The sequence below is a fragment of the Sebastes fasciatus genome, chromosome 24 (assembly GCF_043250625.1).
Source record: "Sebastes fasciatus isolate fSebFas1 chromosome 24, fSebFas1.pri, whole genome shotgun sequence".
NCBI lineage: Eukaryota > Metazoa > Chordata > Actinopteri > Perciformes > Sebastidae > Sebastes > Sebastes fasciatus.
Window position 1 is genome coordinate 7,774,611 of NC_133818.1, and position 26,398 is coordinate 7,801,008.

General features: G+C 39.7%; 2 long non-coding RNA genes across 2 annotated transcripts in view; one reads left to right on the forward strand and one right to left on the reverse strand.

The window, feature by feature from the left end:
• The window catches only part of LOC141763043 (uncharacterized), a 346,783-nt gene that overhangs the window by 112,002 nt on the left and 208,383 nt on the right, over positions 1-26,398 (forward strand). The gene's annotated exons all lie outside the window — the stretch shown is intronic.
• The window catches only part of LOC141763044 (uncharacterized), a 59,595-nt gene that overhangs the window by 11,315 nt on the left and 21,882 nt on the right, over positions 1-26,398 (reverse strand). The window contains exon 2 of the long non-coding RNA XR_012592976.1: positions 7,201-7,322. This is a non-coding gene — a long non-coding RNA (uncharacterized LOC141763044). The remainder of the gene's footprint in view (positions 1-7,200; positions 7,323-26,398) is intronic.

The following is a 26,398-nucleotide window of genomic DNA, read 5'->3' on the forward strand; positions in this document are numbered from 1 at the left end:
AGCTGAATGTAACACCACAAAGGCAAGAAGTAAGTAACTTTAAAGTGCCATCCATCCAAATTCTCATCCCTAAAACAATCGAGTATACCTTGATGTTCGTTTGAAATGACACCTTTTGTGGCTGTGTGGACTTTTCTGTTGGCTGACTGTGACCTGCGGTACCCTCGCCAACTTTTGGTTCCGCTCGCTGCCTCGTCAAAAACCTTAAATAGACTTTTCTAACCTTCACTTATCCCGGGAAGGTTCACTGAGCATGCACGCTGTTATTTTTTTATTTTTTTTGAGAATGGCCCCGCTTCACTTTTATACACTTACACACATTCACACCTGGGAGCTGCCCGGCACGACCGCGGTCTTCAACTATTAGCCTCAGAGGAATTCCTCTAGAGCTGGTGGGGGATTAATTGTCTCGCTCAAGGACATTTCAATGGGAATTGAGCGCGTTTCTCATTAACTTCCCTGTCCAGATTTTCCAGGCTGTTTGGGGAAACTGAACCGGCCACCTCTGTCATCTCTTTTTTTAGTCCGCATGAGTTATTTTGCCTCAATGAGTAACTGATGCCCCCAATCTTCTGTTGTATAATTATAACCCGGGCTGCACTGTTTGATTCTGGTCTCTAGGCTGCTTTTCAGACGTCTTATACTTGGTCTACTTTAGTTATATGTCCCATTTCAGGAGCTGCTACTTTGGAGGGCTTGGCTTGTGAAGACTTTGGAGGACTCTTTAAGTGTGAAAATGCTCCTTGACATTTTACCTACATCTGTTTTAAAAATATCATTGGCTCTATTGGTCCTTGTGTGCTCTCTATAGTGGACACTTCTTTGATATGTTAATTTCAAACAAGCTGTTATTTGGTAGTAGCTCGAAGGGAGCTCACAAACTGGGAAAGGTTAGGCATTGATCTCTAATAGTTAAGGTTAGACATTGATCTTGTATAGTTAAAGTTAGGCATTGATCTCTAATAGTTAAGGTTAGGCATTGATCTCTAATAGTTCAAGTTAGGCTTTGATCTCGAATAGTTAAAGTTAGGCATTGATCTCTAATAGTTAAGGTTAGGCATTGATCTCTAATAGTTCAAGTTAGGCTTTGATCTCGAATAGCTAAGGTTAGGCATTGATCTCTAATAGTTAAAGTTAGGCATTGATCTCTAATAGTTAAAGTTAGGCATTGATCTCGAATAGTTAAGGTTAGGCATTGACCTCTAATAGTTAAAGTTAGGCATTGATCTCGAATAGTTAAGGTTAGGCATTGATCTCTAATAGTTAAAGTTAGGCATCGATCTCTAATAGTTAAAGTTAGGCATTGATCTCTAATAGTTAAAGTTAGGCATTGACCTTAAATAGTTAAGGTTAGACATTAACCTCTAATACTTAAGGTTAGACATTGACCTCAAATGGTTAAGGTTAGGATAGGTTGTTGAGCTGCGAGTCTCGCAAGAGTTTTTGCAGAACTCATATCAGATTTTGCAGTTTGCAGGTTCCCATCTAGACACTCCTCTGTTATTTAAAACATCTTAAAGCTACCAGGAGGAACTTTATTTTTCTGTTGATTTCCCTGCAGACAAAAGCGGTAGTATCTCTGAGCACCAGACTCCCTTTAGAAAACTTCTAATTTTACTGCAGCAGGGTCTCACAGTCTAGCCCTGCACAGTCCTGGTTCTGGTTCTCTTGTGCCTCCCTTCTCTCCAGGGTGTTTAGCAATGCGGCCTGGGCCTCCAACAGCGTGGTGTCGGATTATTGTCTGATTATGCACGAAATACGACCCGTTGGAACCAATGACGAGCATTCAGAATAACTATATAGAATCTTCTTATTTCTCGTTTGCTTATGTAGGTCATATAGAGGCATCAGTATTAAACCGAGACTGTTTCATAAACAGTTAAAAGTTCCTCACAGTAACTTTAAAACATGCCCCAAACAGACCTGTGGACACCTTCAAAAAGCAGCTCACTTGTTAAGGCTTGCCTTTGTCTCATTATTCATGCGAAGCACTTTGTGATCTTAAAAAAGGTGCTATTTAAATAAACTTGCTTAAGACTAGCAGGTCTCATAATGACAAGCTCCAACGCAGATTTTGGGACACAAAGGACTGCAACAAACACTTCAGCTGTGTCATCAAAATCCACCCAAAAGAAGTGTCTCCCGCTGAAGGACCCTTTGTCTCGGAAGCCTTTGATGACGCATTCGCCTCGTGAAATATTGATTCTGAAGGAGGCAATTCAGACTTGTCCTTGGTGTCAGCCACAGTTGAATGTTGACTTGTTCCTACCCATCGATGTTCGTCACAAATCTTGAACACTTTATCTGAAGAGAACGTCCAAGTCCGACTATATTTATATTGCATTCATTTAATGTATACGAAGCACATTTAAATGTGTCAAAGGTTCCATACAAGACTGCAATGATCCTCCCACATACCCTGTTTGACTAGTTGGTTTCATGCCAGAGATGTAACACGTAGGTCAAATCCAGTCTATATTAATACCGTCTCCGGAGTTGTTAGATAAGACGGCACAAAGCCACCATAACTGTGATATATGTACAAAATAGAGCCTTCTGACCTGGAAAACCTCTAAATTCAATGATACTTGACTGAAACATAAAAGTTTTTCATGCCCTTGCACTTGGCACTTTCATTATACAGAAAACCCGGGGTAATGGCTTCGTAGGCTGCACCGTGTGAGGGGGATGTCATTGTCTTGTGGAAGAAAAGCTCCTTTAGTCAGTCAGCCTTAGAGCCTCTATCATTACACATACATCTTAACAGCAAATTATAAGGTTCTGTCTGGGTGGAGTGCAGCTCCAAGATGTTGAAACTCTGCCACTCCGTGCCTCTGATCTTGCTTTTTATATATATTTAACCCCAAAAAGGGTCACATGGATTGCATTGCTGGTCTGTCGGGCCTTCTATTTCTCTGGAGCTTTAGCTCACTTTGTAGGGCAGGAGCCCAGGGTGCAAGTCCTTGTGTAGGCAAAAGGTTTCAATAAATCTTTCCATTAATCATTGTCTACTTCACAGCGCTGTGTTCCTGTCTGTGTACTGCACTGTTTTGATGCCAATGTCATTTGTTCTACACGTTATACTGATTTATTAGAGGTATGCAGCATGTATTTAGTCTCTGAATCACTGCCTGCATCGCAGATTTTCTAAGCATTTGCGACATATAAAAATGGGGTTGTCTTCTTGTGCCAGAGCCAAAATGGCGACGGAGAATTTGTCATAAAAACGTTTTCAACCAGCTGTAACAGTGTCTATCATTGTGTAAGATATTAGCTTAGTGATCCCTAGCAACTGCAATGTAGCTTCAGTGTTGACTGAAAACTACATCTGTAGGGCAGGCTGTTCTCATTTACTGTTTATACCTACGAAAAGTAATGCAATGTAATTTCTATATAACCCACGTGATCGTGAGCCAGGACGTGCGGGGCTGCTGCTAAGAAACAAACGTTATTTTTTGCGTAACAAACATAATAACAAACGTAGTTATTTTCCGTAACAAACGTTGTAACAAATTTGGTTATTTTACGCAACAAATGTTGTTACAAACGTAGTTATTTTATGTAACAAATGTTACAAACGTAGTTATTTTACGTAACAAATGTAGTAATAAATGTAATTATTTTACGTAACAAATGTTGTTACAAACAGTTATTTTAATTAACAAATGTAGTAATAAATGTAGTTATTTTACGTAACAAATGTTACAAACGTAGTTATTTTACATAACAAATACAGTACCAAACAGTTATTTTACATAACAAACAGTTATTTTACGTAACAAACGTAGTACCAAATATAATAACAAATGTAGTTATTTTACATAACAAACATACTTATTTGAACCCAAACCACAATCTTTTCCTAAACCTAACCAAGTGGTTTTGTTGCCCTAAACAGGTTCGGCACTGCAGGGACCGATCGCTCTTGTTGGTGGACTTTTGTAGAAGAATGCACGAAAAATTAGAATTAACTTTTTGTAAGATATCATACAAACCGTTGTATGAGGATATACGTTTTTGTAGGATGCACGTGTCACTCAATACCAATTGCTTCGGGCAAAATAACTGTGCCAAATGGGGTCATGTCAATTCAGTGGGATTATCAGGCTGATATATTGTTGCTTCTCTTCTGCTATAAGTCTCGCCGTCTCTGCATTTCACATCATGCTTTTAATCGCTGCAGTTGAGGATTGCTTGGCGGCTAACATTGTCTGTTAGATGTTGAAATATTAATGCCTCATATTGTTTTAAACGCTTAAGGCATTCTGACTTTACTACTTTCTAAAATAATCAATACATAAATATTCTATCACAATTGCAGCCTTCAGTACAATTTGTTTTTAGTCAGTACACAGCAACAGGGAAGCATATAATTCAACAATAATAAATAATTTTATATGTATTTGGGTTTAAACGGAGCAGACAACTGCTTATAAACTAAGTAAACTCAGAGTGCATTAATTGCATTACTGCCTGTATCTGTCTCTGACAGGTCTTTACAGCGTCCATGTCCACGCGTTGATTGAGACAGACTTGTGCTGCCGCCCTGGACAGATCAGTGAAAAGTGTGGGTTCCCCCGCTCCTGACCGATGTGATCCCGCCGAACGGTAATGATGACAAAAATATCTGTGTGACAGAGTGCCCACGCAGACACAAACTGGAGATTCTTGAAGGTTCTTTCATCTTGTGTGGAGGTCAGTGGGAGCTGCGAGAGAAGCACAATTTATTGTCCAAACACAGACTTGTAAATAACGGGCAGAAAAATGGTAAACAGTGGGATGTCATCTCAGGCAAAAAAAAATGATGAGATGAGGCTGCAGAAAACAGTTTACTTATTATTATTAGTTAAAAAAAAACACATTTATCGAACCTCGCCGGCGTGAAATCTTATCCTAGAGACAATAAAGCAGCTTGTTTTACTTTGATAATCTCACAGAATACACACGGTGACTCGGTGTGATGAATGATGCATCATTATGGCGGTTGATGATATTTGATATTCATCATATGCCGGATTGAAAAAAAACAAAAAACACTTGAATTCAATAATTCATGTGCATTCAGGGGGAACTGGGAATCTATTAGTGTCTCCATCATATCTCGACAGACCCATTTGTATGGAAGATAGAGGCAGCTTCTCACAGTCTGTACCATTCTTCATGCATTGGCAATGTATTTTATGATTTAGCTGAATTTACAAGGTTGCAATGGACATTATTATAACAGACAAATGACTACACCGCCTATAAACTGACACTGTACATGTCACCTTGTTGGCTTAATGGTAGTTTTTATAGTTCATTTCACTGTGATTAACTTTAATAACCATTTTGTTTTGTATAAAATCTTTTGCATTCCCCCGATTCTTATTTCCCACCTTTTGTTTTTCCTTGTTTTCTTTGACTCTTCTCATCCTCTTCTTTTCCTTTCAATCCTCTTTTTTCATCTTGTACTTTTTCTTATTCTGCTTATCTTTCCCATTTATTTCCTTCATCCTCTGCTACTGCTTTCTATTTGTTTTTCTCTTTTGTTTTTTTTATTTTGAGCAGGGAACTTCATTCTTGACCTTGGGAACAATACGTGTGACAAAACAATGAAAAGAAATTTCAACCAAATAGCTGAACAAATGCTAGTAAGTCATATTTTTTCCTCTTCTTTCCAATTTTCTTAGGTTTCTCCTGCAATTAATTTACACATCAAAATATCTTTTCAAACTGTTGTTTTTGTCAAGAATACTTTCACATTACACGGCGAAAAAAGGCATCAACCGATCACGTTGCACGCAACATTGCGCCAATATTTATTTATATTATAAAACAACAACATGGAGGCTGCGTAGTCTGTACCAAGACGGCAAACTTTTATCAGTCCTTTCAACCTTGAGAAAGGCAGCGCAGGCCAGATCCACTCCTTCCTTTCACAGCTTTCACAATAAAAACTCAAGACACAGTGCCGACTTAAGGCCATATGTCCAAATCTGAATTTCGCCGAAGGCACCAAAGGGCTAGAGCCGGCTCCGCTTAGTATTCGCAGGCGAGTATTTCGCATTTTCATGTAATTTAATTGTCACGCCCCGGTGTGTAAAGGCCTTTATTCCACCAATAAACACATGGCTGTACTTCACAGAGAAATCCCAGCTTTGATTTCTGATCAAACAGCTAAATAACATAGTGTGATGTTCTTATAGTGCAGCAGATCCACTACCAGTAATCAACCTGGTATCCTTACACCACCTAACCATAATACTGACAATATATTTTGTCCTTGCTTTGCAGATCATGTTTTCTCCTCATTACATTTCAAAAGACTTTTGATTATGTGCTGAGGAAGCATGCACATCCTGATTTCTTGGCAATTTCTCCCTAATTACATAAGACGGGGGGAAGCAGGCAAAATGACAGATGGGTCATTCTGGTGATCCGGGAGATGGAGAGAATCATTTCCCCAATGATCCCGACACCAAAAAACAGACAACAAAGTGCATCATCTGGACCGCATTAGCAGTCTGTCTCATTATTACGAGGAGAGATATAAAAAAATATCCAAAAACTGGATCTGTATTTGGAACAGAATCCAAAGACTGGAGGTTTGTGGAGAGTAAACAGATTTTAATGATGGAAACAACCAGATTAGACTCTTAAATGTAATGTTCCTGCATTCCTTAACTACAAAACTTTTTATTTGTATTAAGAATGGCAGAAAAGTAGAACAAGATGAACCGAAAACTGGCGGGCTTTAAAGCTGGGGTAGCCTCAATCATTGATGTGAACACTTTCTTTAACAAGGAAACAAGCTGAAACTTCTTTATCCTGCTAAGTTATGCAAGCACAAAGGGCTCATTGCCCCCCAAGTCATGCTTCTGCACGACATTTATCCTGGGACAGAGTCAGCGGGTGGTTGACATCTGCAGAAGGATGGGGAGTGGCAGGGGCAGCACCTCTCAACAGGTGCAGGTGATTAGCATGAAACCGGACCCGCAAAAATAAGGAAAGTGAGAATAAAGAGAGGGCGGATACGTCAAAGCATCATTCAGCTCATGTTTATGCATACGAATGTTAAGCAATTCTGGTTTGTCCGACACTCAAAGACACCCAAAAGGTGCAAAAGGTGACGGCAGAACTATTTTGCTTCCATGATCCTCCATATCTTATGCAAGAACTCCTAAAAGACAGCAACTTTTAGATCGAGTATGCCGTTACCTTGAAGCAGCTGTAGCTCAGTGGGTAGAGTGGTCTTCCTTTGACCGCAAGGTCTGCATGTCGAAGTGTCCTTGGGTGAGACACTGATCCCCATGTTGCTCCCCTGGGCGCTTTACAGCATCCTAAGGATGGGTTAAATGCAGAAGGTCAAATTTCATGCATGTACCTGTATGTATATGACAGCATCAGCATGTACCTGTAATGTATGTATGTATATGATAAATCTAATAAAAGTAATGTTTTTTGTTGTTGTTGTTTTTCGTACGTTTTTTAAGTTTTAATTTTTAAATATATAATGAAATTTAAGTTTTGAATTTTTTTCAGTTTTCAGTTTTTTTGTTTTTTTAAGTTTAAGTTTTAATTTTTAAATTTTTTGTGTTTTGTAAGTTTAAGTTTAATGGGTTTTTAAAGTTTTATGTTCTTTTTAGTTTTTTAAGTTTAAGCCTTTATATTCTTTTTGTTTTTGTTTTTTTGTTTTTAATTTTTTTAAGTTTAAGTTTTATGTTTTGAATTTAATTTTAAATTTTTTGTATTATTTTAATTTTTAATATTTTTAGTTTTTTAAGTTTTCAAAAATTAAGTTTAAGTTTTATTTTTTTTTAAGTTAATTTTTTAAGTTTACATTTTTAAATTATATTAAAGTAGAACAGACCAGCGGATGTTCAACAAGAAAATATCAACAATAGTGCTTCTTAACACATTTTTGCCTTGGTCATGCACACCTCAAACATCTCCTATTCCCTGTTTCCAGCGCTGCTTGAGTTCCTGCATCTTGCAGAGTCTAGTCACACAAAAGAAAGCAACAGCATGCGCAACAGTGGCAGACAAACACAGGGAATAATTTACCATAGGTGCACAAGCTGGTGCTGGGTGCAGCTAATCCCCTGGCTGCCACAGTACAATGCAGTGTATGTAAATTAGAAATGCGCACAGCCGCGCACGTACGTACGAGGCCTGCATACACCGGACGTCAGCCGGCGATTCCTGAGGATCAGAAACTCCAGCAGCTCTTTGATTCATCAGATCTGGAGAGCTTGTTCTTTATTCTCTAAAGCGAGTAAAACGGTCGCCTGCTGTGACTAATCTGTGGGACAAGAGAAATAATACAAAGTAGATTTCAGCAATGGAAGGGCAGGAAATAGCTATTCCTGGAGTGATGTTGCTCAAAGATAATTCTCCACTGTTACTAAGTGTTGGTGTTTCAGTGACAATTACTTGGATTCAACCAGTATGATTGGAGAGCTCATGGAGCTGTTATTGCTCTGAGGGGATGTTTAAAGTTATAAATGGTGGATGTGGCCTTTTTATAAACCCAGACACCTTTAGTGTACAGTGACTATTTTGCTTTGGCTTTTATATTATTGGAAAGCAGTGTGTTATATGACTATCGAGGCGAAGCAGCAACTTTTACAATAACAATTAATTATGAAACAAAGCACTCAAAGGTGGATTTTGGACTGGGGTGTACCCTTTCAACATTTATGATTTCGTTGGTTCAACCAGCAGTGGGACAAAAATCCCCATCGTTACGTGAGCCCTTTCTTCATATTTGATTCTTCAGCTTTGCTTGCGTTCGACCGGCCCCCTGACTGGACTATGCTGCTGTGCAGAGCATTTCAGATGTTTGTCTTTATGAAAAATAAATTCCTGCACATACACAGAAACTGTTGTGTGCAGATACGTTGTTACTTTTAAATACATTTTGCTGATACTTCTGTAGAAAACTTCTATGAAATCTTACGAAAATGTCCAGCAACTTATGTTAATTTCCGCACGTAACATGCATACAGTCTATTCAAAATAAACTTCCATTTTCACAGGAAACAACTTGGTTAGGTTTAGGCAACAACACAACTTGGTTAGGTTTAGGAAAAGACTATGGTTTGGGTCAAAATAACGACTGAAGTGGCGTTACAGAAGTACAGAAGTTACGTGAGAAATAGGTCAATGTTCGGTTTAAAATAACTACAGAAGTGGCGTTACTAAGTACGGAAGTTACGTGACAAATAAATCAATGTTTGGGTTGAAATTACTTTGTAAATGGCGCTAAGTACGGAAATGGCGTCAAGTATGGAAGTGGCGTATGGAAGTGGCGTTAAGTATGGAAGTGGTATTAAGTATGGAAGTGGCATTAAGTACGGTAGTTACGTGAAAAATACGTCAACGATTTGGTTAAAATATCTACAGAAGTATGGAAGTTAGCTACGAACAGTGTATGAGAACAGCCTGAAAGTAAAGACGCCTTTCATAATGTTGTATTACACTATTGGTTTATTATTACTGACACATTATTAAACAGCATGATTATGTAGAGAGTAAAGTTAAAACAGACAACTTCTGTGATAATAGAGAATATATATTTATTACTGTCAGAAGGTAAAATGCAATTTATTTTGGCATCGGTGCTCTGTCTTATCACTCCTTGTAAAAACATATTGAGCAGCAGATAAGAGAGCACTGGGAGTGATCGCTGCGAGCCTCCCCTGGGGATCAAAGAGAAGCGAGTTCGCAGGTAGACACCGAGGTGTTGGAGGGAGCATATAAAAAGTGTGGAAGCAGCGGGAGGCGGTGGCATCGGCAGAGTGAGCGGGGTAAACACAAGGAGCTTTTTTATGAGGGCGAAAATATACCAGACTTTGCTTTTGGTCTTTATTGACAGGTGAGTCTTTGTTCTGACCCTCGCTGAAACTGCTTTAGGGTTCCTACTTTGTACTGCAACTGCACAACAGTTCCCCTCGGGATGAATAAAGTTTTATCTTATCTTAAATAAAGAGTGGCAGGCAGATGGGCACTGTTTTGAATCTGCAGCAATGCCAGTCTACTGTTCTTCTGCCAGTCTACTGAACCAAAATGACAACACGTCAGTGCCCAGAAATTTTGGATTAGACACAGGAGAATCTTTATTTACCTCCCGCTTCCGAGCAGTAATAAAAACTTTTAATTCCATCTCGACACGATGCGAAAGAGTCTACAATAAAAGCAGCATTATGGAAAAAGGGCCCTTTTCTGTGGCTTACTCTATAGAAAGGTCACCTTCAGTGATGTCACAGCGTGATTCAGATTCATATGACAGATATAACAATGATGATTTTACCTGGCATTGGAACAAGAGCACACTGTCAAACCTGTCCTCTCATGCTTTACAATTTTGTTATTTAATTCAAAGAACATTCTGCACTAATGGGTCCTTTATCCAGCCCACATTATAGGCCTACACATTATACGGGCCATGTAGTTATGGAAACACGTCTTTTCTGAGTAAGTATTGGACCCTTTTACACGGACAATTCAAAGTATGGATGCCTCCAAAATGACTTTGTCCTTGGGAGTCGATGAGACATGAAACGCATAATCAAATCCATGGAGGACAGAAACGATACCACAAGGAATCTACCGTGAACAAAAAAGCTGTATAAAAATACCCCGAGATTCCAGCGAAGCATGTATGATCTTGGTCAAAGAGGTGACGAGAACCCTAGAGAAAGGTTCAGACAGAACGATAGAGGTCTGCGATGGAACATTTTGCCAGAAGGACAGTCAGGGGCACGACTTTACAAGTCTGGGCAGAGAGTGGCGAGAGAGACGCCGCTCTTGAATTAATGATAGCAGCCTGGAGTTTGTAATAATCCGGCGACAGATGCTGAGAGCGTGACGCAAAAGATCCTGTTGTCTGATAAATTGGAAAGTCTTCGACCAGAATGCGAAATGTTGTAACTCCATTGGTGGCAGCGTGAGGCTGTGGGTGTTCGTTTCAGCTACAGGGACTGGAGGGGACAGTAAATGGAGCCAAGGTCAGGATATATTCTTAAAGGGTGACTCTACAGGTGAATAGGGTAAAAAAATGAACTAATAGATATCACCATGAAACTCCCACAGTTGATTACTTATATGAAGATAATTATTTTTGGTATTATAGTTTTTCTGAATTTGTATGTTTAAATATGCAAATGAGGCATTATCTTATCAAATATGTGCATACATTTCCAGAATCTAAACATTGGAAAAAGCCAGGTTCAAAAGTCTTGTTTCATTTTGTTGACACATTAGAGTCAAAGGATTATAATAGGGCTGTCAAAGTTAAGCAATAACAACACAATAACACAAACTTGTCGCGATTGAAGGAGGCTAAATAACGTTCCAAACTTGCACTACATTTTGGCAAGTAAAAACTGGCATGGCCATTTTCAAAAGGGGGCATACCCACTTTATGATAATCACATGCAGTTTGGGGCATGTCATAGTCAAGTCAGCACACTGACACACTGACAGCTGTTGTTGCCTGTTGGGCTGCAGTTTGCCATGTTATGATTTGAGCATATTTTGTATGCTAAATGCAGTACCTGTGAGGGTTTCTGGACAATATTAGTCATTGTTTTGTGTTGTTAACTGATTTCCAATAAACATACATTTGCATAAAGCAAGCATATTTGCCCATGTTGATTGGTGTGATGTGTTAAATACTTGACAAATCTCCCTTTAAGATGCATTTTGATTGTGATTAATGTGCGATTAATCACGATTAACTATGAACAATCATGCAATTAATCAATTGGAATTTTGTATATATCTTTGTATGCACTCCATAAATCAGAAAATACTGTTAATAGCCATAAAAAAAATATATTTTCGCCATGTTTTTAGGAATAAAATGTTATACAATTCAGGCTATTAATGATATATGAACAAACCCTTCTGTAAAAACCTTTAGAATATAGATAGGAATGAAACTGTGACGTTTGGTTGATGTAAGTGCTTTTGAAGTGGAGATTTCTGCCTCAGAGTCTGAGAAAAAGCTAAGTCCATTTTCAGACATCACCATGAAACGTCCCCAGTTCATTACTTATATTAAGACAAGTGTTTTTTTGTATAACAAGTTTTCTGAAATCCAATGTTTTAATATGCAAATGAGGCATTATCTAATGCTAACATTTGGGGAATTTAGGAGAAATCTACAGATGCAAATAGACAAAATAAAACATACACTTTCCACTGAATGAAGCCATGTTATGGAAGCAAAATAGCCCAATATCTCAAGCTTCAGAGTACCAATGATCTTGCAGGCGTTTAACCTTAGACCTACAGACCTCAGTTGTTAGCCTTAGAGAGCGAAAAGCTGGACAATGTGGAGCTTGTTGAATGGGGTGACTCTAAGATGGCAGATTATAGGTTGAGCAAATCTGCAAACAATGATGGGACGAAATCCAAAATTCTCAATGTGCCAAGCTCATGCAGAGATATCCAAAAACACTGGAAGCGGCGGTCGCTGCCAAAGAGGCTTATGAAACGCCGAATTAAGGTGCTGAATACTTTTTACATTCATATAATAGCATGTGTGTATTTTAGTCTCAAGAGCTTTGAAAAATAACTTGATATTGTCTCCGTGTTTGAAGAGTATTTCGTCAAGATCGTCGACGGCGTCGTTAGAAGGATTTTGAAAGCCGCGGCGGTGCTTCATCTTTCAACGTTGCATGTAATCATTGTACGTGATAAGGTCAGGGACCACACTCTGCCTTGTATAAGATCCCACTCCGGCTGAGCCGTGATGTGTGTATAACCACTTAGGTTTCAGTGTTCCACTTGCGTAACCAGACAGCGGCAGTGAGACAGTAACTCGTGGGGACGCAAACAAGGTTGAACTTATCCTCTGAAGATTAATAAAAGTGAAGATGAAAAATAGTCATAGTGCTTCGGCGCCTCTGCAGTGAACAAATGCAACTGTATTTATATTTATGCAGCATATAATTAACTATCGATTTAAGCTTTTGAAGTTGTCTGATGGAAAGTATAAGGAGGCTGATAATCTGTACCATTTTCGGTGTGCGGTGTTAAGGGCCCATCTCTTTGCTTTGCTCCACAGAGGTCTAAAGGGCGATTGATTACTGTAGCATCTACTGGGATTCCTCTGACCCCAACTGACCTCAATGTACAGCTCAGCCCTAATACATCCCCCTAACCCCACCACCTCCCCCTGCAATTTTAATACAGTTCAAATGAGTTGGGCACGTCTGCAAAGTTTCTCCGTTCAATTGGTTTGGAGTCGGTGATGGACAGCCCTTATTTCACTCCGCCATGTTGACATGTAAGAGATAGGGCACCACCATTTAAAAGTCAATATCACTGAGACAGATTGGCAATTTGAGAAAGAGAAGTGACACGGTGAGTATTCAGAGGGGGCACATAGGACCTTAATGTGTGCCGAACTATGACAATATGAGTGGAACAAGGACATGGAAGGATGTGGCGTTTGATTAGACAGAGCAACGCGCTGACTTTGTAAAATAAAATTAATTGGGACGGATATTTTATGACTGACACGGTCGACATGAACTTACTTTGAAACGGACCCAACAGGTACTTTGAGTTTTCATTTTGAAATATTTCACACAGCGGGAGGATAGCAGGGTAGCATAGCAATTAGGAGGAAGAGAATCGGTCTTCTGTGGTGACAAATCATCAGCCTTTATGAAGTGTCTTTGAGCAAGACAATCATCTGTACTGGCAGCGATCTGTACTGCTTGTGGCTGACTCTGACCTTTGACCTTCTTGACAAAGAAAACCAGCAAAAATACGGTTTTCACCCTTAAGGGCCATTATTACACCTAAACGGGTAATCCAAAGCCCAGCTAACGGACTCTAGAGACTGCGATGATCCTTAAACCCCTCTGGAAGAAAGGAGTTGGATTGCACATCAACACAAACAGTAGAGCCTCGCCAGTAGTGTGGCTAAAATTTAAATTTAAGGTGGCCCTAGAGGAAGGGTCATGGGGTCGTTATGATCGAAAAGAGTCGACCCTCTTGGGAGCATGAAAGTGCATTTTGTCCTGAAGGCAGCACTTTAAAAAATAAGCCCATGGAGGGTCAAAAATGGAAGAGAGTCATCATCTGGGGAGCAATTCAAAATTTGAGCTCATGGCGGTGCTCAACCCGATCTCTCGAGATGGCCTATGAATAGCACGACATTACAAGGACATCACGCAGGTCATGAGGACACATTTTAGGATTTTCAAGTGTCATTTCATGCAACAAAACTACGCTTACGTCCGCAGTTAGGTTTAGGCAACAAAATCCCTTAGTTAGGTTTAGGAAAACCATCATGGTTGGGCTTAAAATAAGTACGAAAACTAAGTGCGCAGAACGTACGTGCTAACTGGCCATCGGCCGTAGTCTTTGCGGTCTGTTCAAGTGCAACTTGTCGGCCAATACAAAGGCAACGTGAGGCAACAGTTGGCCTTCAACGCCGCTAGTTCTTTGGTGTGTCTTGTCCTTAAAGTGACATATTTGACCTCCTGGTGGCGTCACGAAAAGTCAATGGATCACCAATATCAGTGTACAAAGTTTCATGGCACTTCATTCATTAGTTGTTGAGATATTTCAGTCCAGACCAAAGTGGTGGACCAACCATTGCAATCCATAGAAACATGTTTTTTGGTGAGTAGTTAAAGTTTAGTTAAAGAAAACCAAAAACTTTTCAACTCTTTTGATGTAGAATTTGTCTTTTTTCAAATCCTCTGATGCTCTGATCTTTTGTTCCAGTCTGCCTGGAGCACAGGAGGGACAGGATATTCCTTTTTTATCTGCAATCCCATTTGTTCAGACTGTATTTGCTACTAAAAAATCAATCATTGTGTGTGTGTTTTTTTTCCAGTTCTTTTAAAAGCAATTTGAAACGAGATCCTGTTCTCCAAAAGTTACAGTGGTCATCTCTGTTCTTAGCATTTCGGTATTGACTGTGATGAACTTGCTTTTTTGCCATTTTTGGCACTGTTCCTTTGGCTTAGGAGGATAGTGTTTAGCCTGTAAGCACAAGCCGTCAGACTGAAAGAATGAATAGATTTTAAAGTGTGCATGACAGAAAAGCACAGCAGGCAGAATGAAAAAAAACAAAAAAAACAAACTGGGCTTTTAGGGATTTGGCTGCTGTAGCTTGATACAGTGAGAAGAGGACTAGAGTAAGCTAAACGCCCAATGTTTGGTGCAATAAAGAAGAATATAACCACAGATTTTATATAGTGTTCAGATTGTTTATGGACAATAACAATTTCCATCAGTGTAATATTCTATATATCATAAAATGCACAATACCGAATAGCATAGGACAGGAAAAGATATGTTCTTTTTTGTCTACAAGGATCTCTAGCCTTCACAGTAAGAGCATGAACAGACCTCACTGCCATTGACAGGTTTCTGGACCTGTCGTGGTGGGGAGTGACTTGAAATGCTTCCCATGCATAATAAGTGCCTGTGTGCCTTATTAATGTTCAATGTATCCTCTTACAACGGTATGTATGTCATCTTACGAAGGTTATTCCTCATTTTTTTGTGCGTTTTCCTAAAAATATCCAGCAACACGTAACACAAGTGTCAATTTCCGTTTGTTACGTGCATAAAGTCTTTTAAAAATAAACTACTACTACATCTACTTGGTTAGGTTTAGGGAACAAAACTTCTTAGTTAACTTTTGAAAAAGATCATGGTTTGGATTAAATTAACTTTGGAAGTGACGCAATTTAAGTACGGACGTTACGTGACAAACAAATCAAAGTTGACTTCTGGTTTCACACGAGGTACAACCAGCGGTCTCCTGGGTGAAGGTCCAATGTTTTTTGACCCACCCATCCATCCCGACCTCCTCCCTACGCAGCGTTTGTTGCTCTTTATACTTCCAGGTTCACACGACCATGCCTCCATGTAATTAAGACACTGTCTTTCCTGCTATTTTCATGTAAATTTGTTCTTTTTTTTTGTTTTAATGATTTGAAATTCCCACTGCCATTGTTTTAAACATTATAAACATTATGAATTGTAAGGAAGTGGGAAAAAAGAGCTCAGCAAGCACACTCCAATTTCACAGTGGGACAGCCCTGAGCCCTCATTGAATTATCGGGAATCTGTGTCCTAGTCTTCACTGGAAATGGGTCAATCTTTAGCATTATTCGAGATGGCATGCTTACAGAGATTTCATTGTGTTTAAAAATATAGCATACCTAGGTAAGACCAATACAAGCTGAGTTAAAACTCCACAAGTATTGTGAAATGGAGCCATTAGAAAATACTTTTCCATTCCTGCTGAGCGTTAGGGTTGTTGTGTAAGGGGAGAAAAATGCCTTCTCCATTTAAGGTGGACTCACTTGGTCCAGGTCCCCGTTGTTTAGTTTGGTTTGTGCCTCCATTAAGTTCCAGAGTGGTCAAATAATGGGAGGATTTTTGGAAATAATGACCGCCATAAACAAGCATTTATTTTCACCCCCAAATGTTCGACAACTGGCAGGTTTCATTATGATCTGTCTCCCTGTTGCTACTTCTGTGATACGGCTACCAAATCAACCGAGCTGAAACTCTGTACAAAAATTCAACAGTTTGTATTTCATGAGATACACAAAATACATAGTTTTAGAACTGAACAGATATCCAAAACTTTATGCCACAGCATGCAGCCAGCTTTAGATGAGGTCAAATTGGCCTGGTTGGCAATTCCCTTGAAACATAGATGGTTCAGCAGCTATTCAGCTGCATCCACTTCTAAAGACGATGGATCTATAGATGATAGCTCTCACTGTGAAGCAGCCAGGGCAGAGGAGGACTACATCCTGGCCAAGGCTCTGGATCTAATATCAAATTCTAACTCGCTGTAACATGGCCTCCATTATCCTGCTTGATCATTTCCAGCTGTGATGATCATTTTGCTGTTGTAACATCACCACATCAAATACCGGCCTCACTCATTATACTAATGTAATACATGTTAATTCTCTCGTGTGTCGCCCTCTTTGTGTAATTCATCATGCCCAAATTCAAGTAATCTTCAAGTGTAGGTTCTAGTGTGAGGAGCGCTTCGCTTTCACATCTGCAACAGGCTACGGGGAACCACACTGGAGCTCGCTTGAAACATGGATGGATAATGATACAATTGGGCCCCATGGGCACGTAATGTGTGATGTCTATACGGGCACTAGAACTAAACATCCTACTGAAAACCTGAGGGTACAAGCACTTCCTCTGAAGATGGCTTCTTCTTTGTGGAGGCTATTCCTGTACTTCTTTAGAACATTTTTGATGGTGCCCTTTGACTCTCCAATGAGAAACGTTAGTAAGAGCTGCTTCTCAAGGAGTCTCTAGTTGGGCCTATAGCCGATAGACCCAATTGGTACTTTTTTTCTCTAAATATATCAAACTCTTGGGTAAAAAAATCCCCAGTCTTGAACATTATGTCCAATTCAAACCCCTCTGAGTGTCTGACTAGCCATGTTTCCATTGACATATTCAATATGCATTTTGAAGTATCGCGTTAGGAAAGCTTCATGCAAAATACCCTCGGTTGATTTCTGAAGACCTCTCTCCATTTTTCTCTCGTAGATGGTTACTTGTTTTGTTTCCGGTTCGCAACCTCTACTTCTTCTTTTACTCTGTTTACTGGCGGATTACTGCCATGCGTAGCCTATAGCACCAACATCTGACCAAGCCACGCTGTAGCCAAGTTTACTCACTCCAAACCAGCTGATGGAAATGCACCCATTTCCCTTTTGCCTCATTTCAAAAGGTCGCTTAAAATCCGCTCGATGGTCGAACAGAAACACAGCTACTGTTACACCTTGGCTAATATCTAAGCCAATAAGATTTGTGGACATCACTGGGATTTCTCTTGCCAAAAGTGTGCAAATCAACTAAACCGTTGAGTCTACACTACCAATCCACCATCTGAACAATGTCAATCAAACTCACTGAGCATCTGAAAACAAGGTCAAGAACCCACACCAAATTACCTGAAAGTCTCAGACACTTTAAAGCAAACATGCAGTGCAACTTAAGTGCAACTTTAACCAGACCTAATTAGAGCGAATGACCCTGAAAGTGCTTGATATTAAGGGAATAAATGGACAGCTGTTGACGTCTTATTGCCATCAGGTACTCATACTCGGAAACCATTAACGAAATGAACTGAGGGCGACTTCTTAATTACATCAAAGAGCGCAGACCTGTACATCACATAAATAACTCCACAAGGGCGGGAACTTAGTTCTTTTTCACCTTCGCTGACAACATGACTTGTTGACGAAAAATATGTGGACCTTATTAATGAATAAAAAAAAAAAATACATGAAAAATTAAACAACTAATTATTTTTGTCACTTGGCAGAATGGATGTCAGGATTTGTTGGCTTGGTATTAACATAACTTGAGCAGACTGTCTCCTTCTCAGTGCATGCTGGGATGCGCTCTAGCCCCACCATGACCCTAGAGGGATTAAGTGGGAAGAAAAAGGAAATGATTGACAACAGATGCTCATCAGCCATCCGACTGTCTCATTGATGTGTCTAAAAGCCGATACCAAATGAGTGCAATGAGCGTCTCAAAAGGTGAGCCCTGACCTGACTAAAGAGTACTGACGAGTGAGGTTCTTTTCCCCTCTTTGATGAGGATAAACAACTCATCCAGCAAAGTGTATGCATGTTTATGGGTGTGAAACGGAGGGTGCGAAAGGGAAGGCAAGACGAGGGAGAAAAACAGAATCTTCGAGTTCATCCCAATTAAATAAATGAATCATTGCGGAGCGATAGCTGAGTAGAGCCGAACAACACTGCCAACGGGTCTCCCACTGTTTCAGCCAGCGGGCCTCGGCCACCCTCGGAGATTAATCAAATTCATGGAATGTTTGATTTGCATTTCATTAAATATTTGGGTGGAAAATTAATGGGGAGGCACTTTGTTTTCGGGGGACTGCTAAATTTCAAAACCCATCTTGGTTTGTGTCGTGCTTCCACTTTGCCATGTCACTCAAAGTCCTTTTTTTTATCATCGCCGACGTGGCTTTGGGTTTCTCTCTGGTTGCTCTCTTGGGAATGGCAAGGGAAGCAGTCGGATTATTTTCTGGCCCTAGAAAAGCTGACTCTGTTTTACTGTGCAGGCCTGTCTCCTAAAAAATCCCATACAACTAAACTGTGAATTATGTTTAGAGGGAAATGTATGTTGTTGCAAATTATGTTTGTTTTTGACGCATCACAACGGCGATGGTCTGTGGTCAAGTCTGCGTAGGGAGGACGGGGTGGTCTAAACCTAACAAAGTAGTTTTGTTGCACTTTTTTGTTTACTTTTATTTCAGTTTCGTACTCATTTTAAGCCAAACCATGATTTTTTCTTTTAATAAACCTAACAAAAGTAGTTTTTTTTCTCATTTTTTGTTATTTTGTTTCTATTTCGTAGTCATTCTAAGTCAAAATGTGATGATTTTTGTTTACTAATTCTAACAAAATAGTGTTGTTGCATTGTGTTTTGTTTCAATTCCAAAGTAATTTAAGCCAAACCATGATGTTTCTTTTACTAAACCTAACCAAGTAGTTTAGTTGCATTTTTGTTGTTTTATTTAAATTCTGTAGTAATATTAAGCCAACACATGATGTTTTTTTACTAAACCTAACCATGCGTTTTTTGTTTTGTTTCAATTTACAATGTTAACTACATGTTCAAAACTCCTGAAGAAAATATGTTTCCCTCCAAACGTAATTGAGAATGCAGTTAAGTATGGGAAAGTAATTTAGCAGGAGACAGGGTTCCACTGCGTGTGTCATATTTGCTTATATTATACCTACTTTACAGAAACTGGCACATTTCCAAAACCTGTGCTGTATGTTACAGTCTTTTCCAGGCCTCACATTTCTGCTGGATGATTGGAAAGAAAATAAATTATATTACTTGACATATTTCCATCACGCCGTTGCCATGTATCACAGCGCTCCCTCTGCATGATGAATGAATAAATGAATAGATATGTGGATACAGAGACGCCAGTGCATTTGTAATTCTAAGAATGCATCTACAATAATACCCATCATTACCATGGTCTTCCCCACTGTTAATGTTTTTTTTTTTATCAGCTGCACACATGCATTGTTCCATACACCTTAAAAAGCAGCCAGTTGTGTGATGGGACACTATGTGCACAGATGGGTGGAATCCTAATCTCTTTTACAGTCCAAATGCATCCCATGTTTCAGTGGCTGTGCAAACTCTGGAACATCTGGGTCACATCAAATTTGTGGCATCTGTGTCCTTTTGGATGTATGCCCCAGATATCTAAAACAGGCATTGTCAGGGATATACATACACTTAAAAGTGCTCCGTTTTATTCTAGATGCACATTTCTATTTGATTTCCGATTCAACTCCCCAGCAGCACTAGTGGCTCGATTTTGAGAAGTTCATTAAGATGGCATTTTTGCAACGCAGACAACATAATGCGTCTTCCCTCCCCGAGCAAATTACCTTAAATTACAATCAGTGAAAAGACACAATAGAGCAGAATCATCCCAGTTAAAAGCAATAATTGCTCCTGTGCTGACTTTGTGAACATTGCTCGCTTGCCATCCGCTTTTGAGTTGCACATTTGGGAGCGTTTCCCGTGCCAGGCTGCATTAGTTCAACCACTCGCTGATCAAACAGAAGAGCATTTTCCCATCCCGGGTCCTCTCCAATCGGAGTTGCCAGTCTCGTTACCAATCTGTATAAACAACATCGACATGTTTGGCATGTCAGGATTTAAAACACTGGTGCGAATCATATCAAAGGCGCGGGTAGCGGTAATCAATTTCAATGAACCTGCACTGTGTTGTAAACCCATTCACATTTACCCGCTGGCAATCAATAGTATGGAACTGCTTACTGGCCTGCAGCAGTGACATGTCAGGAGGTTGGTTTCTGAGGTACAAATTTGCATATTTTATCCGATATTTCTGGTTTGTAAAATTAACTGATAGAGTAAAATGCATAGAACTGAAGTTACAAATATATCTACCTCCTCCATTCATTTATTACGGTCTAAAAAAGGAAAGAGAAGAGAAAAAAAATCACTTGGAAATCATTTAACACGTGAGAATTAGAGCTCAGCAGTGTTGGATAAGTACAGCCATCAGCTGTGGTAGAAACATGCAACACAATCGGCGCTGCCAATATGAACGTTTTGGCACCCGGAGTGTATTTTCCTTCCTCGCTCGAGCAAATCATCCAGATAAAACCAAGAGTTTTGTTTTAATAATAGCTGAAGCTCGGCACCAAATCGGCCTCACTGAATGCCATTATTTGGACGAGTAAATTGGTAACATTATGAGGTCCACATGTGAATCTGTAGCTGCTGAGCTTCTTTAGCAGAGCATCTACTCACCTCTATATGATTTACAGATAAGTGGCTCATTTTATCAGTGATATTGCATTTCTTATCTGTAAATGTGACGCATTTGCAATCGAACTTCTCTGAACTACTGCAATGCAGAGGATGGTAATGTTATTGCATTGATTTTTGTAACTTAACTAATTTCGCCTGTTTGTAATGTCTGATGAGAAGAGCCTGAACATTAATGACTATGGATTTCCAGAGCAGAACTTGTCACGAGTTGACTCTTCATTAACATACTGTATATGGGGGGGCACGGATGGAAAATGCACTAACAAAAGTGAAATATCACTTTGAAAGGCAAACTTTGGCACAGGCCATTTTCTCCAGCCTAATATATTTCATGCAAACGAGCCGCGCATATCTTTATTGATCTTGGAAAGATATTATCATAGATTTGCGAGGCACTCATGGCGGGCGACTCATTCTTAAGACCGGTTGGTTCAAAGGAACAAGCTCTCATGCAATGACAACTAGATGATGAAGTATCATATTATTCCTTCTTTAAAGTCACGAATCCCAGGTCCTATGAAATATAACCCATTAAACACAGTAGTGCTCAGTACTTTTGTCAGCAATGAGTACTTTAAAGGGACAGTGTGTAAGATTTGGCGGCCTCTAGTGGTGTGGTTGCAGATTGAAACCAACTTTCCAAGACTCCGGTAACGTGAGCCGATGTAAAATCGTTGCAACATCATTCGCTTTTACTAGCGACAGTGTTTGGTTTGTCCATTTTGGGCTACTGTAGAAACATGGCGGAGCAACATGACGGACTCTGGAGACCTGCTCCCTATGTAGATATAAACGGCTCATTCTAAGCTAACGAAAACGCAAAGAATGTTATCTTCCATTCCTGCTAAAAGATCCCCTGTAAGGTTACACACTGGCCCTTTAAGATAAGTTTGCATAATGAAAATTGTTTTGCTGCTTACTTGATCTGGTATGACCAGTAGCTTTTGGTGGCTATTGGTAGCGAAAGTTTGTACTTTAAAGGACCCATATTGTAGAAAATAAAATTTCAAAGCTTTTTTTTTTTATTATAAAGCAGGTCAAGATGCTATATAAATATTATGAAAGTATCAAAACGCTCAATCCACGGACAAATGCGCACAGCCTGTCTTCAGTTAGTATGCCTTTAAACGAGCCGTCAGGATTTCAGTAAGGTTGTGATGTCACAACTTTACAATCACTGGTAGAAGTGCTGCTAAACTTTGTGGAGTTGACACACACAGTGAGTCCTTGACTGCAGTGACGCTGTGACAGCGCAGATGCAGAGGACCTGAAAAACGCTGACCAGAGTTTTTTTCGGGGAGGGGCTCTTAAAGAGACAGGCGCTAAAACGGAGCGTTTCAGACAGAGGGTGAATACAGATATATTCAGACTGACAGTATGAGAAAAAATAAAGTGTTTTTTGAACATTAAAGCATGTAAACATGTTCTAGTAGAAACCCCAAATACAAGTATGAACCTGAAAATGAGCATGATATGTCCCCTTTAATGTACTTTAAATCGTATTGCTGTGATTGATTGTATAAAGTAGGATGTCTAACTTCTTATGAACTCCACTGATGAGGTGAATTAAGGTAAAAGCCATTATCCCTTATTGATTTTACTTTCTTTTTAAAGTTACAAGGGCAGAGATGGATGAGAGAGCTCTGAGCTGGAGTGTAAAGGGCTGCGTCTCGATGAAGATCTTCCAGAAATTGTATACTGTACATGTAGTGTAATAACTCATGCAAATGAAGCCTAAAGCATTGTGTATGATAAATATGCAGTATATAACGAAAGAGCATAATTTAGTGATGTTTTTGAACATTACTTTCCTCTATGAAACATCATGTAATGGCTGCATCGTCTAGCAGCAGCAGCAGCATCCTCGCCAGTGATAAATATCCATTCCCCCACCGCCTCTCATCTCATCCTAAAAGGCTGCTTGAAATCTGCAGCAAACACTTGAAAGCCACTACACTACGCTTACCCTCCTCTACTTAACCAGCAAAACCCTCTCGCTGCGCAATTATGTAACATTTGAGGTCAGGAGTTCGCAAAGTCATTAAATGCTTTTCTAATTATTATTGATTGGGCACCGAAGGATCGATGCAAATCTTGGAGCTGCGGAGACGGGAGTGAGGTATGGCGGTTTCAGAGAGAAACCTCTTAAAAACTACCGCCTACCACCAAAACTTGGTGAGTAATCGGGCGGGATACTCTGTGTGGCACCTTTTTTCATTTTCAGATTACCGTATCTTGCCGTCTCCAAGGGAATTGGACATAATGTCAATTTTCTGCATCAAGCCAGAAAAAAATATATTGGATAAATAAAAAAAAAAAAGACAATTTGCTGTCACTGTTTTCTTCTGCCAAGTCAAGACACTTAAAATAAGATGCAAAAATTCTACCATGGTAAACTTTTCTTTCTGTATGCAACCTTTGCAGTCATACAGGTCACACCAAGACCTTGAGGAACACCATAGAAAAATTCATGCTGTGATTTTGTATCCAAAACTTTTGACATTTGGAGATTTCAGCAAGAATACAATTTTTCGGTGAGCACTTCTGTTGTGGAAACTCCCTTATTGTCAATCTAGCTAGGAAAGCCATGCATCCTCTGAATACTCTAGGTCTCTAGTTTGTGGCTGTAAAGTTTTGTGAGGCTGTGATTATCCTAGAGGTCACCACAGGCCATTTTAAACAGTGAAGTCAGATTACAAAAAATGGTCTCACTAAAGGAAATGGCTACAATGGGGACTAAAATCATCACACATGAATACAGTTGGATTCATTGGATCCACAAGAGAAATATTCAAATTTTAGAATAGGAAATAAGAAAAACTGCATGTGATTATCATAAAGTGGGCATGTCTGTAAAGGGGAGACTCATGGGTACCCATAGAACCCATTTTCATTCACATATCTGGAGGTCAGAGGTCAAGGGACCCCTTTGGAAATGGCCAGTTTTTCCTCGCCAAAATTTAGCCCAAGTTTGGAGCGTTATTTAGCCTCCTTCCCGACAACCTAGTATGACATGGTTGATACCGATGGATTCTTTAGGTTTTCTAGTTTCATATGATGTCTGTAGTTTCACTCTAGCTCTAAAACCTGCTCCAAATTCTGAAAGACAGTAAAGTCGGCCGGGGTTGCCCGTGATCCCGCAGGTCTCATAGGGTTAATAGCCGCATAGCTTTTTCCCAAATTAGATGGGCTACAATATGACATTGAAAACGCTGAATTCGGCACAGAGGGCATACTAAACAAATTGTGAATTAAGTGTTTTTTAAAACAACGTGATGGGAATCCAATGCACTTCTTCGAGCGACGGAAGGCAAAATGCGCAAAGTAACAAATTGAATAACACAGTGGATTATTAGATTTAATTAATCGCAGATAGCCTTGGTTAATTAAAATGGCTTTTGGTAAAAGCCCATTGTGCCTCCTGTAATAAAAATGGAAGAAGAAGTGCCACAACACTCGCAATTTTGTATTCTGCTTCAGCGCCGGTGATGCAATTCCTTCAAGATTCCGTCTGCATGCAGCATTTTTAGTCTCAATCTGTCAATCAATCAGCGGCATTGTTTGGGCCTAATAACAAACAAAGAATGCGTAGGCTCTTCCCTTTCATGGCCCATCACTCTGTGAGCCGCTCTGCTCCAGTTTTGTCAGCGTGTTTGGCTGCAGATACCAACACTTCCTTTTTACTCCTCTTTCCTCCTTTTTTCTTTTTAACATAAAAATTACAGTAACTGGAGCATATCTATCTATCAGGGCCTGTCACAAAGACTCAATGAAAACTCATTAGTCGGATGCATCGGAGGTGAAACTAATTTTAGATTCCAACAAAAGGTTCGGCACGTGCGCACATTTCTTTTTTGACTTTTTTTCAAACGTCTTTTTGACCGTCCGTGCATGTGTTTGTGCTCTCAAACACTTGATAAAAAGCTAAACAGCTTATTAAACCATTATGATAAGATCATGTTTTCTTGTTTAAATGCTAATCCATGCCAGCATGTGATCTCTCTTTGTCTCAACGTTCTTTGATTCTGTCTCTCCTGCGCTGTTAATCAGTCTCTCCTACAGCTCTTTCTGTCTCCACGTTCTGCTACAAACATCAGAGCTATTGCAGGTTTTTTTTTGCAGCGAGTGAAGATTGTCTCATATTCTCACAAAAGAGACAATAACTCTCAGGAAAAAAAAAAGATGAATGGGCAGCAATAACTTGCGGGGGGAATTTATGGTGATTTTTCTGCACATCCACAAATAAGGCGTCTTTGCTCACATCTCATACGTTACAGATGATGCTTAGGCAATATACGGTTCGGTGTGAACGCTACATGTGGCTGCAGGCTATCAACATCACAGACAAAGCCACATTATCATAAGAAGCGTATCATCTGCGAGGTTTAGGTGCTTTGTTTTGATATAATTGTTCTCACTCATGTGCTGTCTTCTTGTACTGCTGTCAATCACACAGTGGAGTAGATATTGAAGTTTGAATTTGCCCCCAAATAGGGCCTCTAGTTAACACGACAATAAGGCATTAACTCAGATTAGTTTTAACGTCACTAATTTCTTTTAATGCATTAAAGCAACTTGCAATTTTTAGGTTGTAGCGGGCTCAGTATTAAAGCTAGAGTGAAGATTCTGGCATCATATGAAACCTTATTGCTTCAGCTCTTAATTGTGAGTCACGTATTGTCTGTGTCTGACACATTCCAGCTACACACTGCACATTTCATAATGCAACATCAGAGGTCTGGCTTCGGTCAGACTCCTGCGGGATATTTACTCCAAATGGGAGTCTGGTGTCTGGTGTCAGTAACAATAAAACATGGCTTCCCTCAGGACGATTGTGCAGTAAAGCAGCAATACCATATCCATGTTCTGATAGAGGCCTTCCTGCGAGACTGCAGTGGCCTTTCTTCTCCTGCACCACTTAGTCCGTTTCACTATGTCTGGGGTTTTGTGTTTCCTCTCGGTCCCAGAAGCACATGAACACAGATAGTGGGTCGTAATCCACTTGCCATCGCCGGTGATTGATTGT